The sequence below is a fragment of the Eumetopias jubatus genome, unplaced genomic scaffold (genome assembly GCF_037043125.1).
Source record: "Eumetopias jubatus isolate StellerSeaLion01/CBP00866 unplaced genomic scaffold, mEumJub1_p1.0 scaffold_16, whole genome shotgun sequence".
Taxonomy (NCBI): domain Eukaryota; kingdom Metazoa; phylum Chordata; class Mammalia; order Carnivora; family Otariidae; genus Eumetopias; species Eumetopias jubatus.
In genome coordinates, this window is record NW_028274822.1 from 56993230 (window position 1) to 57011228 (window position 17999).

Consider the following 17999-nt stretch of genomic DNA (forward strand, 5'->3'; position numbering starts at 1 on the left):
GCATTCTAGAGGATATGTGGTTGGATCTTGTGTTTTTCTTCTTATTGTTAAAGTAAAATATTTATTGTGAAAATTAGAATTTACGTATAAGCAAGAAAATTAAAACATATCTGTAATCTTACCTTCCAGAGTTAACTACTGTTAACTTTTGGGTGTTTATGCATTAGTCAGTGTGATCTGAAAAATCATTATGAGACGTGGTGTTCAGTTGGGACAGATTAGCAGCCACCTCCTGTGTGAGGAATTGTCATATGGAAGTAGGGTAAACATGTTCTCTGAGGCTGAAAAGAACCATAGCAAGAAGCAGGAGTCATGATGAGCTATCCAGCAAGGGAATGGACTGCCCAACACCATGAGGTGCTCCTCATTATTACAGATAACTAAATCTTGACTGGCAAACATTTGTCAGAAAAGTTATGGAAAAAATGCCTATGTTGGAGGAGAGGTCAAGCTAAATGACTTCTAAAATTCTTCTTAATTCTAACATTATATGATGAAGAAATATTTGCTGGATGTATACATATATTAGATTCACAGCACTCATGAGACAATTTGTGTTTTTGTTTTGTTTTGTTTTTTGACTATAGTTCACACACAATGTTACTGTAGTTTGTGGTGTACAACATAGTGATTCAACAAGTTTCTGTGTTATGCTATGCTCACTACAAGTGTAGCTACCATCTGTCACTATACAACTCTATTCCAGTACCGTTGAGTGTATGTATTCCCTATTCCATACCTTTTATTCCCATATCTTGTTCATTCCCTATTCGGAAACCTGTGTCTCCCACTCATTCCCCTTCATCCATTTTGCCCATCTCCCCTTTCCTCTGACAACCATCAGTTTGTTTTCTGTATCTATAGGTCTGATTTTGCTTTTTGTTTGTTTCTTCATTTGTTTTGTTTCTTAGATTTCACATTTAAGTGAAAAACATAAGGTATCTTTTTCTGTCTGACTTATTTTACTTAGCATAAAACTCTCTAGGTCCATCCATGTTGTCACAAGTGGCAAGATCCCATTCTTTTTTAAGGAAGAGTAACATTCCATTATATATACATATATATAAGTCTTTCTGATCCATTCTTTTATCAGTGGACACTAAGGTTATTTCCGTGTCTTGGCTATTGTAAATAATGCTGTAATAAACATATGGGTGCCTATATCTTATGAATTAGTTTTTTGTTGTTGTTGTTTGCTTTGGGTAAATACCCAGTAGTGGAATTACTGGATCATATGGCAGTTAATTCTATTTTTAATTTTTTGAGGAAACACCATACTGTTTTCCACAGTGGCTACACCAGTTTACATTCCTACTAGTAGTGCATGAGGGTTCCTTTTCCTCCACATCCTTGCCAACACATGCTATTTCTTGTGTTTTTGATTACAGCCATTCTGACAGGTATAAAGTGGTATCTCATTGTGGTTTGGCAGGGTCCTAGAGGTGGATATTTTATATATTAGTTGCTCTTTTAAACTATGGTTTTTTTTGTTTTTTGTTTGTTTTTTCTGTGCCCCAGGGTAGATGAATCTGCTCAGGGTCCTCAGTGTTATTCTTCCCCACTGCAGTTCATATCTTTGTCAGGGGTGGTGGTTCCCTTTGTTACCTTGTCTTTGTCTCTCTTGCCCTTCTCTATCTTTTGCTGTATAGAAGTTGTTAAGTCAGTCTTCAGTTCTTCTTCAGGGGGAATTGCTCTATAAATAGGTATAGATTTGGTGTGTCTGTGGAGGAGGTGAGTTTAGGTTCTTGCTGTGTCACCACCATCTTGGACTGGAACATTTTGTTTTTTATTTGCGTATTCCTTATGACTAATGATGTTGGGCTTCTTTTCCTCTGCATGTTGGCCATTCGTATTTTTTTGTGAAATATCTGTTCAAATATTTTGCTTATTTTTAATAAAGTTATTTATATTATTATTGAGTCATAAGAGGTTTATTTTTTAAAGTTTTTTTTTAAAGATTTTATTTATTTTTTTGATACAGAGAGAGAGAGCACAAGTAGGCAGAGGGAGAGGGAGAAGCAGGCAGAGAGAGTGGGAGAAGCAGGCTCCCTGCTGAGCAGGGAGCCTGACCTGGGGCTCGATCCCAGGACCCTGGGATCATGACCTGAGCCGGAGGCAGCTGCTTAACCAACTGAGCCACCCAGGAGCCCCGAGTCATAAGAGTTTTTTATATATATTCTGGATGTATGAGCAGGACTGCTCTTGATAAATCTTTTCATTTTCTTTCATCTGAGAATGTCTTTTTTTTTTTCACTTTTATCCTTGAAAGAAATTTTCATATTTTCACTGGATGTAGAATTCTGGGTTGATAAACTCTTGTAGTGCATTAAATATGTGGTTCTGCTCTCTTCTGGCCTTCATGGTTTCTCTTGAGAAATTCATGGATATTTGAATCATTGTTTCCCTATATGTAATGTGTGCTTTTATTTTTTCTTCAGCTGCTCACAAGAATTCTTTACTTATCTTTGGATTTTAGAAGTTTGGTTATTGTGTTGAGGCATTGTTTTCTTTGAGTTTATTCTATATGGAACTTGCTAAGTGTCTTGAATCTGTAAATGTATGCCTTTCACAAAATTGGGGAAGTATTTTGCCATTCTTGCTAAAGATTTTTATCTGTTTCGATCTCTCTTCTCTCTGTGAGACTCTAATTATATACTATATTAAATCTTTAGATGCTATCTATAGACACCAGTCACTCTGACTTTTTGTTTTCAATCTTTTATCTCTGTTTGGTAGGTTGGATAATTTATATTGTATATTCAAGTGTACTGACCCTTTATCATCTGTATTCTGATATTAAGTCCATCCAGTCATTTTTTTTTTTCACTTCAGGTATTGTATTTCTCAGTTCAGTAAGTTCCAATTGGTTCCTTTTTCTATTTTCCATTTCTCTGTTGAGAATTTGTATCCTTTCCTTTACATCAAATGTGTTTTCCCTGACCTTGTGAAGCATAGATATAACAGCTACCTTAATTTCTTTGATAATTCTGTCTTCAGATTGGCATTTGTTTACTGTAACTTTCCCTTGAGAGTTCATCCTGTTTTCCCAGTTGTGTGTATGTTGAGAGATTTTGAATTGTGTCCTGGACATTGCAAATGTTATGTATTGTAGCCTCTGGGTCCTGTTGTAAGCCTCTGAAGAATTATTGATGTTGAAATTAACTAGGTTATATTCAGACCCTAAGTTCTATCTCATTTTCTGTTGTTAAACCAATTTAAAAAATACACATATGCATATCTTTCCACTTGATATTGGAGATCGCTCTAAGACTCAGCAATAATTCATTTATTCACCTAGTCAGTTTATTACTTTAGGATTCCTCTGCCCCCCCACCGATTTATTTCAGTTCCAAGATAACACTTAATAAAAGGGGGAAAGTGTTCTCTTTTAGGTTAGCCTACTAAGCAGTGCTTTCTTCAGTTTACTTCTGATCTCACCTAGAAGATCAAAAGCTTTGCAGAGAGTCTTCCAATTTTGGACATTTTTTCCCAGCCAGCCTTACTGAATTTCTCCCGCCAGATCATTCCTACTTTTTATTTTGTCCTTTTCACCCCTACTGCTTCTTAGATTCCACGTTCAATTTAATCAGACTTCAAGGGTACAGAATTACATTGAAATCATACAGTATTAATCAGACTCACTGACTTCCTGCCTCCACCTAATCCTGACTCCTTTCTAGTCTGGTTGTAGAGCCTCACATCTACCCTCTGGTGTATCTGTTCCTCCACTAGTTCCCATCTACTCCCTCAACTGATGTTCTTTCCCTAACTGTTCTTTTCTGACCACCTAATAGAGACACAACTCTATTAGCTATGCATTCTTCAATTTTTATCAAAGCCTTTTGATGCTTTTTGTTTATAAAAGACAATCATATTTGGATTTTGAACACTAAAATTAAATTATTCATGAAATGCTTGATGCTTTTAATGGTTCTGGCTAAAACAAACTGCCAAAAACCTTCTTATGTAGCTATGAAATTCTTCTAATTATGTAAACAGAGACCACAGCTCTTCAATATTCAAACTGGAGTTTGTACTTTAATACTTTTTATGCACTACATTTACTATGAGAAGAAAAATATTTCTGAATTGTGTTAGAAAAAAGTGATTTCCATTATGTTCGCATCTAAGTCCTTCAGACAACTGCTCTGGGTCCCAATGCTCAACATTGAAAAAGTTTGAAAGGAACATGGGCTATTTCTTTTGTTACCCTTTGAAAAAATCCTGATAGTTTTAACATTTCAGGATATATTAAGCTGAAAATTTCGCTACATATTATGAAAACTGTTAAGCTTCTAGAACTTCTTTTGAGAATACCTTGTGGAAGAGGCTTATTTGCCTCTTTGTTTTATGCTTATTAGATGGTTCAGAGGAATTACATTTATAAAGAAGTTTTGATATTTATGGGAAGAACTACACTGCTGAGGTACTTTTAGAAAGAATGATAAACTAATATTCAGTAATTACTAATTATCTTACACAAGCCCTAATTATGTTAGCTCTGAGAGAAATGCCTAAGAAATATCCAACACAATATAGACCTTCCAGGAGCTGTGAAACAACTTAGAGGATCACTGAGGAGCATATAGGGTCTGAGGGGAAAATGAATTGTAACTAAGAGCCATTAAGAACAATGGCAGGTCCCTAACTAGAGCAGTCAGTGCTGCACAGGGCGGCCTAGGGAAGACATCAGCAACATTGGAAGATAAATATGTAACTGCACACAGTAAAACAGAGACATGAACTACACAGACTTGAAATTTATGTGGTATTTTTGGAATTTTGGAAATTATATGAAATATTAACTTGATAGAGAAACCTTAAGGCTTCAAAATATACTTAATTAAAAATGGCTACTAGAAGGTGTTAGATGTGACCACGTTCACTTTGCATTTCAGTGCTGTCCAACCTAAGAAAACGTCCTGATGCTTTCTGCTGAGGGTGTTGCTGCATTTAGACATTTGGAACTGCACTAGAGGTACTGTGCCATTAGGAACAAGTGATTCTGAAGCTGATATATAAACAACAAAGGTTGTAGTTGTGAAAGAGTCCTGGGTTGGGGGCAGGGCAGAAATGCTTCCAGCCACAGTTCCAAGGAAGGGAAAAGTAGATAACAGTGTAGGGATTTGGATGCCTTTTATTTCTTTTTGTTGTCTGATTGCTGAGGGTAGGACTTCTAGTACTATGTTGAACAACAGTGATGAGAGTGGACATCTCTGCCGTGTTCCTGTTTAGGGGAAAAGTCATTTCACAGAATGAGATTCACTGTGGCTTTTCATATATGGCTTTTATGATATGGAGGTATGTTCCCTCTATCCCTACACTGTGAAGAATTTTAATCAAGAAAGGATGCTGTATTTTGTCAAGTGATTTTTCTGCATCTATTGAGAAGATCATATGGTTCTTGTCCTTTATATTAATGTAGTGTATCACATTGATTGACTTGTGGATGTTGAACCACGCTTGCAGCCCAGGAATAAACCCCACCTGGTCGTGGTGAATAATCCTTTTAATGTACTGTTGGATCCTGTTGGCTAGTATCTTGGTGAGAATTTTTGCATCAAATGTTCATTAGGGGTATTGGTCTGTAATTCTCCTTTTTGGTGGAGTCTTTGTCTGGTTTTGGAATCAAGGTAATACTGACCTCATAGAAAGAGTTTGGAAGTTTTCCTTCCATTTCTATTTTTTGAAACAGCTTCAGAAGAATAGATATTAATTCTTCTTTAAATGTTTGGTAGAATTCCCCTGGGAAGCCATCCGGCCCTTGACTCTTGTTTGTTGGGAGATTTTTGATGACTGCTTCAATTTCCTTGCTGGTTATGGGCCTGTTCAGGTTTTCTATTTCTTCCTGTTTCAGTTTGTAGTTTATATGTCTCTAGAAATGCATCCATTTCTTCCAGATTGCCTCATTTGTTGACATATAGTTGAATCTGCTTAGGGTCCTCGTGTTCTTATAGTTGTTTGTATTTCTTAGGTGTTGGTTGGTTTATCAATCTTATTATTTCAAAGAGCCAGCTCCTACTTTCATTGATCTGTTCTTTTGGTTTCTATTTCCTTGATTTCTGCTCTATTCTTTATTAATTCTCTTCTTCTGCTGGGGTTGGGCTTTATTTGCTGTTCTTTCTCCAGGTCCTTTAGGTGTAAGGTTAAGTTGTGTATTTGAGACCTTTCTTGTTTCTTGAGAAAGGCTTGTATTGCTATCTACTTCCCTCTTAGGACCACCTTTGCTGCATCCCCAAGATTTTGAACAGTTTTGTTTTCATTTTAATTTGTTTCCATGAATTTTTTAAATTCTTCTTTAATTTCTTGGTTGACCCATTCATTCTTTAGTAGGGTGCTCTTTAACCTCCAACTATTTGAGTTCCTTCCAAATTTCCTCCTGTGATTGAGTTCAAGTTTGAAAGTATTGTGGTCTGAAAATATGCAGGGAATAATCCCAGTCTTTTGGTACTGGTTGAGACCTGATTCGTGACCCAATATGTGATCCATGCTGGAGAATGTTCCAGGTGCACTCGAGAAGAATGTGTATTCTGTTGCTTTAGGATGGAATGCTCTGTATGTATCTGTGAAGTCCATCTGGTCCAGTGTGTCATTCAAAGCCCTTGTTTCTTTGTGGATCTTCTGCTTGGATGATCTGTCCATTGCAGTGAGTGGGGTATTAAAGTCCCTTACTATTATTGTATTATTATCAGTGTGTTTCTTTAATTTTGTTATTAATTGATTTATACAGTTGGCTGCTCCCATGTTAGGTGTATAAATATTTACAATTGTTAGACATTCTTGTTGGATAGACCCTTTAAGTATGATATAATGTCCTTCCTTGTTTCTTATTATAGTCTTTGATTTAAAATCTAATTTGTCTGATATAAGGATTGCAACCCCAGCTTTCTTTCGATGTCCATTAGCATGATAAATGGTTCTCCACTCCCTCACTTTCAATCTAGAGGTGCCTTTGGGTCCAAAATGAGTCTTTTATAGAAAGCATATTGATGGGTCTTGCTTTTTTTTTTTTTCATGTCTCCAGAGCATTTATTCTTTCCCAGTGGGGACGGTGTAGGGGGTCCAAGTGGTCCGAGGGGAGCAGACCCCTACGTGTACCACATGAAGCCGTAGGTGGTGTTGAGAATCTCCTCATTCGTGCGCAGCCCATAGAGCTCGCCCATCATGGGAGTCACCCAGCGCGTTGTGTGGAACACAGACTCACCCACCTTCCAGTCAGGCACATCCTTCATGATGATGGCCTCCTCCTCCAGGTTCTCTCGAAGCATCTGCAAGACCCTCCGGTCCTTCTCTGCCTGCAACAGTGGCATCAGCACGATGCGGGCCTCAAAGTCCTCAATCTGCAAGCGCCCGACAGTCCCCGACGAGGGAGGTTCCGCTTGTAGTCGATGGGGCTATAACCCCCCGGCGGGTGGGTCTTGCTTTTTTATCCAATCTGATACCCTGTGTATTTTGACTGGGGCATTTAGCCCATTTACATTCAGAGTAACTATTGAAAGATATGAATTTAGTGCCATTGTATTGCCTGTAAAATCATTGTTTCTGCAGATTGTTTCTGCTCCTTTCTAGACTATGTTACAAAGTCCCACTCTTCGCAGGTGACATGATACTCTACGTGGAAAACCCAAAAGACTCCACCCCAAAATTGCTAGAACTCATACAGGAATTCAGCAACATGGCGGGATATAAAATCAGTGCACAGAAATCAGTTGCATTTCTGTACACTAACAATGAGACCGAAGAAAGAGAAATTAAGAAATTAAGGAGTCGATCCCATTTACAATTATACCTCAAACTGTAAGATACCTAGGAATAAAACTAACCAAAGAGGCAAAGGATCTATATTCAGAAAACTATAGAACACTCATGAAAGAAATTGAGGAAGATAAAGAAATGGAAAAACGTTCCATGTTCATGGATTGGAAGAACAAATATTGTTAAAATGTCTATGCTACCTAGAGCAATCTGTACTTATAATGCAATCCTATCAAAATACCATCAACTTTTTTTCACAGAGCTGGAACAAATAATCCTAAAATTTATATGAAACCAGAAAAAAATCCCGAATAGCCAGAGGAATGTTGAAAAAGAAAACCAAAGCTGGTGGCATCACAATGCTGGACTTCAAGCTCTATTACAAAGCTGTATCATCAAGACAGTATGGTACTTGCACAAAACAGACACATAGATCAATGGAACAGAATAGAGAACCCATAAAAGAACACTCACTGCTATGGTCAACTAATCTTCGACAAAGCAGGAAAGAATATCCAATGGAAAAAAGACAACCTCTTCAACAAATGGTCTTGGATAAATTGGACAGCTGCATGCAGAAGAATGAAACTGGACCATTTTCTTACACCATACATAAAAATAGACTCAAAATGGTTGAAAAACCTAAATGTGAGACAGGAATCCATCAAACTCCTAGAGGAGAACACAGGCAGCTACCTCTGTGACCTTGGCCGCAGCAACTTCTTGCTAGATACATCACCGAAGGCAAGGAAAACAAAGGCAAAAATGAACTGTTGGGACTTCCATCAAGATAAAAAGCTTTTACACAGCAAAGGAAACAGTCAACAAAACCAAAACAGCCCACAGAATGGGAGAAAATATTTGCAAGTGTCTTATCAGATAAAGGGCTAGTATCCAAAATCTATAAAGAACTTATCAAACTCACTCAAAAAACAAATAATCCAGTAAAGAAATGGACAGAAGACATGAACAGTCATCTCTCCAAAGAAGATAACCAAATGGCCAATAGACATATGAAAAAAATGCTCCACATCACTTGGCATCAGGGAAATACAAATCAAAACCACAATGAATACCACCTCACACCAGTCAGAATGGCTAAAATTCACAACTCAGGAAACAACAAATATTGGTGAGGATGCGGAGAAAGGGGAACCCTCTTACACTGTTGGTGGGAATGCAAACTGGGGCAGCCACTCTGGAAAACAGTATGGCAGTTCCTCAAAAAGCTGAAAATAGAGCTACCCTATGACCCAGGAATTGCGCTACTGGGTATTTACCCCAAAGATAAGAATGTAGGGATCCAAAGGGACACCTGTACTCCAATATTTATAGCAGTAATGTCCACAATAGCCAAACTATGGAAAGAGCCCAGATGTCCATCGACAGATGAATGGATAAAGTGGTGTGTGTGTGTGTGTGTGTGTGTATACACACACACACACACACACACACACATATGTATATACATACAATGGAATACTACTCAGCCACCAAAAAAAAAAAAAAAGAATTCTTGCTATTTGCATTGTGGATGGAACCAGAGGGTATTATGCTAAGTGAAGGTCAATCAGAGAAAGACAATTATATTATCTCACTCATATGTGGAATTTAAGAAACAAAACAGAGGATCACAGCTTGGAAGGGAGGGAAAAATAAAACAAGGCAAAATCAGAGGGAGACAAACCATAAGAGACTCTTAAATCATAGGAAACAAACTGAGGGTTGGTTGAGGGGAGAGGGTGGGGGCATAGGGTAACTGGGTGATGGACATTAAGGAGGGCACGTGATGTAATGAGCAATGGGTATTATATTAGACTGATGAATCACTGAACTCTATCTCTGAAACTAATAATGCACTATATGTCAATTAATTTTATTTAAATAAAAAAATGGTGTTTAAAAGAACAGTGTGGGGAGGGAGTTTATTATGGCTGAGGAGGAAACCTGCTTTTGTGGACCTTTAAAATATGTAATCAGCCATTAAAGAGTTTCTGCTACTGGTGAAGAAATGAGAGTCACCAAAGTAGCACTATCCTTATTAAAAAAATCTAGCAAGACTTCCTTATTTCTAATTTTAAAAAACTTATTCCTTTAGTAAATAAAATGTGGTAAGAGAAACCATTTGCAGAATCCAGAAGAGTCTCTGAATAGCTGTTTTATGGAAGAAATCCCATCAAAACCCAGCAACACTTAGAAAAATGCATTTGAGCATTAATGCCCAATGAGTTTCTTAGCTGGTTTTCCTTCATCGCAGTTCTGAGGTCTGTCTTGATTTTTTCTCAACCATGACTCCGTGGTGATCTTGGCACACCTTGGAGACAACAGTGCCTAAGCCCTCTGCTCATTGGCCAGCTCTTTCCTCATCTTGTCCTCATTTCTCTTCATCCATCCAGCTAAGACCTTGTACGTCAGATGTTCTCACCATCTTCTCAAACTCAATACATTCAAAGCTTAAGCTCATGATTTTTCTCACTTTATCTCCTGTTCATGGAACCACCTTTCTCAGTGCTCCAAGCTCCCTGCTGAGCCTCATAATCTCTTACTGCCTAAAACTAAGATGTTGCTGGGGCCTCTAACATTCCTATACGTTTCTCTTGTCCTTTGTCACTGTCCTGGTTGTCAGCCACCACTTAGTCTTGCTCACATGGCTGACAGAGGCTGCACTCTCCAGCCACTCTGTGATTTCAGATGTCCTGTCTTGTCCCAGCATTCCCCTGAGAGAAAACTCTGATGCTTCACAAGGCATCCTGGAGTCTCCTTCCTTACCTGCTTGACTTGTGGGCTGGCCGTTATCAGGCCCCATCCACTCTGTTCTCTCTCCATGCCCCCTCCCAGTGCTCCAAGTGGTGCCCTTTCTTCACTAGACCTATGTGTCAAGCTCCCATACACCCTGCTCCACACTGAACCACCACTATGCATATGAAAGCACTTCATAAATTGGGCTCTAGCCCACAAATAAGCCTATTTTTTCTTCCAAATTTTTATTTAAATTTTAGTTAGCTAACATACAATGTACTATTGGTTTCAGGAGTAGAATTCAGTGATTGGTAACTTATATGTAACACCCAGTGCTCATCGTAACAAATGCCCTCCTTAATACCCATCACCCATTTAGCCCATCCCCCATATCCCTCCATCAGTCCTCGGTTTGTTCTCTATCGTTAAGAGTCTCTTATGGTTGGCCTCCCCCTCTCTTTTTCTCTTTTTTTCCCCTTCCCACATGTTCATTTGTTTTGTTTCCTAAATTGCACATATGAGTGCAATACAATGATATTGTCTTTGACTGACTTATTTTGCTTAGCATAATATACTCTAGCCCAATCCATGTTGCTGCAAATGGCAAAATTTCATTCTTTTTCGATGGCTGAGTAATATTCCAGTGTGGGTGTATGTGTATGTGTATAGGCACACATACACATATACATAACATATGTATACATATGCACATATACATACACATACACATATTCCACCTCTTCTTTATCCCTTCATCAGTCAGTGGACACTTGGGCTCTTTCCATAGTTTGGCTATTGTTGATAATGCTGCTATAAACACTGGGGTGCATGTGCCCCTTTGAATCTATATTTTTGTATCCTTTGGGTAAATACCTACTAGTGCAATTGCTGGATCATAGGGTGGTTCTATTTTTAACTTCTTGATGAACCTCCATACTGTTTTCCAGAGTGGCTGCACCAGTTTGCATTCCCACTAACAACGTAACAGGGTTCCCCTTTCTCCACATCCTTGCCCACATCTGTTGTTTCCTGTGTTGTTAATTTTAGCCATTCTGAATGGTGAGAGGTGGTATCTCATCATGGTTTTGATTTGTTTTTCCTTGATGATGAGTGATGTTGAACATCTGTTTTCATGTGTCTGTTAGCTATCTGGGTGTCTTCTTTGGAAAAATATCTGTTCATGTTCTTCTGCCTATTTCTTAACTGGATTATTTGTTTTTTGGGTGTTGAGTTTGATAAGTTGAGTTTTATAGATTTGGGGTACTAACCCTTTATCAGATATGTCATTTGCAAATATCATCTCCTATCCCATAAGCTGCCTTTTAGTTTTGTTGATGGTTTCCTTTTCTGTGCAGAAGCTTTTTATGTTGATGAAATCCCAATAGTTCATTTTTGCTTTTTGTTTCCCTTGCCTCTGGAGATGTGTCTAGTAAGAAGTTGCTGTGGCCAAAGTCAAAGAGGTTGCTGCCTGTGTTCTCCTCTAGGATTTTGATGGATTCCTGTCTCACATTTAGGTCTTTCATCCATTTTGAGTTTATTTTTATGTGTGGTATAAGAAGGTGGTCCAGTTTCATTCTTCTGCATGTGGCTGTCCGGTTTTCCCAATATGATTTGTTGAAGAGACTGTCTTTTTTCCACTGGATATTCTTTCCTGCTTTGTCAAAGATTAGTTGACCATATAGTTGTGGGTCCATTTCTGGGTTCTCTGTTCTGTTCTGTTGATGTATATGTCTGTTTTTGTGCCAGTACCATACTGTCTTAATGATTACAGGTTTGTAATAAAGCTCGAAGTCCAGAATTGTGATGTCTCCCACTTTGCTTTTCTTTTTCAGGATTGCTTAGGCTATTCATGGTCTTTGGTGGTTCCATATTAATTTTAGGATTTTTGTTCTAGCTCTCTGAAAGATGATGGTGGTATTTTGATAGGGATTGCATTAAATGTATAGATTACATTGAATAGTATAGACATTTTAACAATGTATGTTCTTCCAATTCATGAGCATGGAATTTTTTCCCATGCCTTTGTGTTCTCTTTGGTTTCTTTCATAAGTATTCTATAGTTTTCAGAGTACAGATCTTTTACCTCTTTGGTTAGTTTTATTCCTAGGTATCTTATGTTTTTGGTGCACATCAATGCCCATATTGTACACTCTGTGAAGCTTGCTCTTTAAACCTTCCCAGATTACCCATGGTACTTCCAGTCTATCCTATGGTACGACAATTTAGCCTTTGATTTCTAGGACTCTAAAGTGCATATACACATGCCTTCTTGGCCCAGCAATTCTAATAGAGCATTTTATGTATTTTCCTCTCAATTTCTAGTTTGAACACTAAATTATTACTTAATTCATAAACTGTGCTGATATATGTTCCATATTCAGCTATGTGTGTATAATCCTAACTATAATGCATCATTTTAGAGATTGTTGTAGAGACAGACAGTATAAGAAAATCAATAGAGTATTATATGAATGGACCTTCTAAGGTTATACCAGCTGTATTAAATGAATTGGTTAGTTTTCTTTTTCTTGATTTTGATAAAACTTGCCTTTAAACTTAACTACTGGTTTTGGGACTTTTTTGTGAGCAGGTGTGACTGAGGATTAAATTTCACTAAGGTCAGTGTTATTGGCTTGCCCAGATGTTCTCTTTCCTTTTGAGCCAGTTTTAATATTTCCTAAGTACGCACCTTTTTGATTTTGGTACCATAACCCCACTTTACAGGTGAAAAAAATTGAGGCTTAAAAACAGTGCTGGATGCTGTGGAAAAAAGTATGATGATTCCTCAAAAAATTAAAAGTAGATTTGCCATATGATCCAGTAATTCCACTTCTGAAAATATAACCAAAAGAATTGAAAGTGGGGACTTGGACAAATATTTATACACTCATGTTCATAGTAGCATTATTCACAAGAGCCAAAAGGTGGAAGCAACCGCAGCACCCACTGATGGATGAATGGATAAACAAATGTGGTATATACACAATGGAATACGACTCAGCATTAAAAAGGAAAGAAGTTCTGATCCGTGGCACAACATAGATGAACCTGTAGGATGGTATGCTAAAGTGAAATAAGCTAGTCCCAGAATGACAAATACTGAATGATTCCAGTTGTATGAGGTAACTAGAGTAGTCAAACTCATACAGACAGAAAGTAGGATGGTGGTTGCCAGGGGCTGGGGAAAGAGAGAATGGGGAGTTAATGTTTAATGAATACAGAGTTTGTTTTGCAAGATGAAATGAGTCCTGGAGCCAGATGGTGGTGATGGTTGCACAACACTGTGACTGTACTTAATACCACAGACCTATACACTTAAAAATTGTTATAATGATAACATATTTTCCTACAATGAAGGAAATACCAGTGATGGATTAACAGGCAGACTAAGCAAACATTTGGGTCCCCAAAGATAGGTTTTGAAAAAATCTGTTTCAATAAGTATTGTGGGAAAAATACCAACTTCAGTGAACTTTGTTGCATGTCTTTTAAGCTGTAGATTTTTTTTTTTTTAATTTTGAATCATTTGACAGTGAGGGAAAGAGTGTCAATCTTTTTAGGTTCTTGGGTCCTATAAGTGGGGTTGCCAAATTTAACAATAAAACATATATGATGTCATGCAATAGTTAGGACATACTCTTACTAAATGTGGTTCATTGTTTATCTGAAATTCAATTTAACTGGGTGTCCTCCTGTATTTTATCTGGCAACCTAACTCTAAAGAACTGAATCCTTACATTAGATCACGAGGGTGGAGACCTCATGATGCTCCGGAGTAGTGCCCATATAAGAGCAGACACCAGAGCTCCCTCTCTCTGCCATGTGAGGACCCAGCAAGAAGGTGGCTGCCTGCAAGCCAGGGAAAGAATCCTAACCAAAACCCAACCCAAGCAGCGTCCCAATCTTAGACTTCCAGCCTCTAGAATTGTGATAAGTAAATTTCCCTTGTTTAAGTCACAATCTAGAGGATTGTTTTATGTCAGGTCAAGCTAAGACAATATAACTTAAAGTTACAAATTGACAAAATACTGAAATTTATTTACTTTTCATCTATCTTGGTATCTGTTGATGGGTCAACAATGTTATAAATACATACATAATTCATAATCTACCTATTTACTGTATAATATTAACTTTTATTATCTTTATAATCGGCAAAATTACAAATTACGTTATAATTGAGATTTTTACATAATTATGTGTTAACATAGTTTACGTTTTATTGATAACAATGATCTAAGGATTTAAAAATAAAATGTAATTGTGTTCAAGTATGAAATTTCACAATAAATGAATATTTAGTAAAAACAAACAAATAAAAAATAAAGAGCTGAATCCTGCCTTACTGAGAGAGGTTAAGGAACCAGTGTAAGGCCCTGCAGTGAGTCAGAGCCAGGTATCTGACCTGGAACTCAGGTTCTTTACCATCAAGGGGAGACATCTAAACCCAGGTTGCTCTGCTCTGCACTCAGTGAAAGGCCTAAGGGGAGAGAAATGGATTGTCCCCTGAGGGGATCTTTTAGGAGAGGCCTTGGGAATACTTGTAACTATGAAAGGCCCAAAGTCTGTTTCAGCTCCAGTAATAAGTGGTGAGGGTGAATGAAAAGGAGGTAGAGAGAGAGGAGAGGCGGGAAAGGGAACAACCTCTATGCATGTCTATAGTCTGCTCTCTGATGAGGTTTGGATCACTTCCTCCCACAGCTTGGTGGACCAGCTTCTAGAATGTCCACGCCTTCATCTCCACTGCAGAGGGTTTCCACAGAAACATGAACAGTAAGGCCACCCCCTGCACGGTGAGGGGACCCTCGTGTATTTTCATGCTGAGATGGTTAATGCTCCTTTCCTAATCCAGCTGTCCAATCCAGCTGCCTTGAGACTGCACTTGTCTGCATTCCTTAAATTGCCGGTTGCTAGAGAACAACAAAGGTAACAATTGGCCGTTACCTTTCTCTAGTATCTTCAAGCAGACATTGAATTGGGAAGGAATTACCAATTTCAGAGACATCTGCCAGGAGGTACAGATAGCTGCCAGGGTTCAGAAACATGAGCAAGGCACAAAAGAGAGACAGGGACCAGGACCACAATTGCCTTCCTTGTTAATCAAATTAAAACCTCTCACAGAGGGCGCCTGGGTGGCTCAGTTGGTTGAGCGACTGCCTTCGGCTCAGGTCATGATCCTGGAGTCCCGGGATCGAGTCCTGCATCGGGCTCCCTGCTCAGCAGGGAGTCTGCTTCTCCCTCTGACCCTCTTCCCTCTCGTGCTCTCTATCTCTCATTTTCTCTCTCAAATAAATAAATAAAATCTTAAAAAAAAAAAAAATCTTAAAAAAAAAAACAAAAAAAACCTCTCACAGAAGTGGAAGTTGAAGCTATCACTTCCCATGTTGGAAAAGTAGATCATTGCTAAGTGAAGTAGAGACTTCCTTTTCTTTTTCTTTTTCTTTTCTTTTCTTTTCTCTTCTCTTCTTTTCTTTTAAGATTTTATTTATTTATTTGAGAGAGAGAGCCAGAGAGAAAGTACAAGCACGGGGAGCAGCAGAGGGGGAGGGAGAAGCAGGCTCCCCGCTGAGCAGGGAGCCTAATATGGGGTTTGATTCCAGGAGAAGGCAGACACTTACCAACTGAGCTTCCCAGGCGCTGCTAGAGACCTCTTTTCAAGTAAGAATTTGAATAATGAAATCATTTTCCTGAAGTGTGTGCCATAGCAGCCATTTTGACCACAGCCATGGACACAGAGCAGAACTAAAATACATTTGTGGGGAACCAAATGAGACATCAAAAATTTGGGTTTAATTCTGCTTAGTTCATTAAAAGAATATACATGTGTGACTTTAAGATTTTTCCTTTTGAAATTATACATATTGTCCTAGAAAAAGTAGCTGATTAAGGGAAAAAATTATATATATATAATATATATAATTTTGTTCTGAAAAATGCTCTTTTAGGTCAGTCCTGATTAAACAATATATCTAAAGGAGGTTCCATCTCTTTCCTTTGCCCTCTTTGTCCCCTGTGGCTGTCTGGAGTTTGTTTAAAGTCTTCTGTGGCAAACAGCTGGTGCCCTTTGCTGAAATGTAACTAATAGCATTGGTGGTTTGTTGTAGAAATCAGAGCTTAAAAATTTTGGTTAAAAAAATAAAAATGTTCATTCTCCATTCTAAGTTATTATAGGCTGTAGTGATATTTTATTTTTTTAATTTAATTTTTTTTACTGACTTAAAAAAATCATTCTTTATTTTCTAGGGTTGAAATTAACTTTCTAGAAAGGATGTGCCAGAATACTAGTCTGTTCAGACATTTATATTGGCCTCTTTAGACTTTAGACACTTTGTATAAAATAGAGAAGGGTTCTTATTTTTTTTTTGTCTTAGAAATAGGATCTTATATGATTGTTTGAAAATGATTTTTTTTCTCAGCTCTTCAAATTAAGATTGATGTGGTTGACAGTCCTTTCTTTTACTATTCAGTCTTTAAGGGGAAATTTTTTTTTTAAATTGAAGTACAGTTGATACACAGTGTTACATTATTTTCAGGTGTACAACACCATGATTACTGGATAAGTCAGTAGGTGGCGCTGCGCTCACTACACCCGTAGCTACCATCTGTCCCCACATAACGTTGGTACAGTACCACTGACTGTTTTATCTGTGCTATTACTTCTCGTCCCCATTAGTTCTTTATTCCGTAAGTGGAAGTCTGTACCTCCCACTGCCCTTCACCCATTTTGCCCATCCCCCTACCCCACTCCCCTCTAGCCAGCATCAGTTTGTTCTCTGTATTTATGGGTCTTTTCCTGCTTTTTGTCCATTTTATATGTATACTTTTCACTCTTTTTATCCATTCATTTATTGATGGACACTGGGGTTGCTTCCATATCTTGGCTATTGTAAATAATGCTGTAGTAAACAAAGGGGTGCATATATATTTTTGAATTAGTGTTTTTGTTTTCCTTGGGTAAATACCCAGTAGTGGAATTAGTGGATTGTGTGTTATTTCTATTTTTAATTTTTTGAGGAATCTCCATACTGTTTTCCACAGTGGCTGCACCAATTTACATTCCTACCAGTGGTGCACAAGGGTTCCTTTTTCTCCACATCCTTACCAACACATATTATTTCTTGTATTTTTGATATTAGCCATTCTGACATGTATAAGGTGATATCTCATTGATGTTTTGATTTGCATTTCCCTGGTGACTAGTGATGTTGAGCATCTTTTCATGTGTCTGTTGGCCATCTGTGTGTCTTCTTTGGGAAAATGTTCAGGTCCCCTGCCCATTTTTTAATCTGATTATTTGGGTTTTTTGGTGTTGAGTTGTGTAAGTTATTTATGTATTTTGGATATTAACTCCTTATCATATATATCATTTGCAAATATCTTCTCCCAGTCAGTAGGTTACCTTTTTGTTTTGTTGATGGTTTCCTTCACTGTGCAAAAGCTTTTTATTTTGGTGTAGTCCCAATAGTTTATTTTTGCTTTTTTTCCCGTTACCTAAGGAGATGTAT

General features: G+C 37.9%; 1 pseudogene; it reads right to left on the reverse strand.

Annotated features, from left to right (window-relative positions):
- Positions 1–7007: 7007 nt before the first annotated feature.
- Positions 7008–13203, reverse strand: LOC114224714 (NADH dehydrogenase [ubiquinone] 1 alpha subcomplex subunit 13 pseudogene; annotated as a pseudogene).
- Between the last annotated feature and the right edge of the window lie 4796 nt (positions 13204–17999).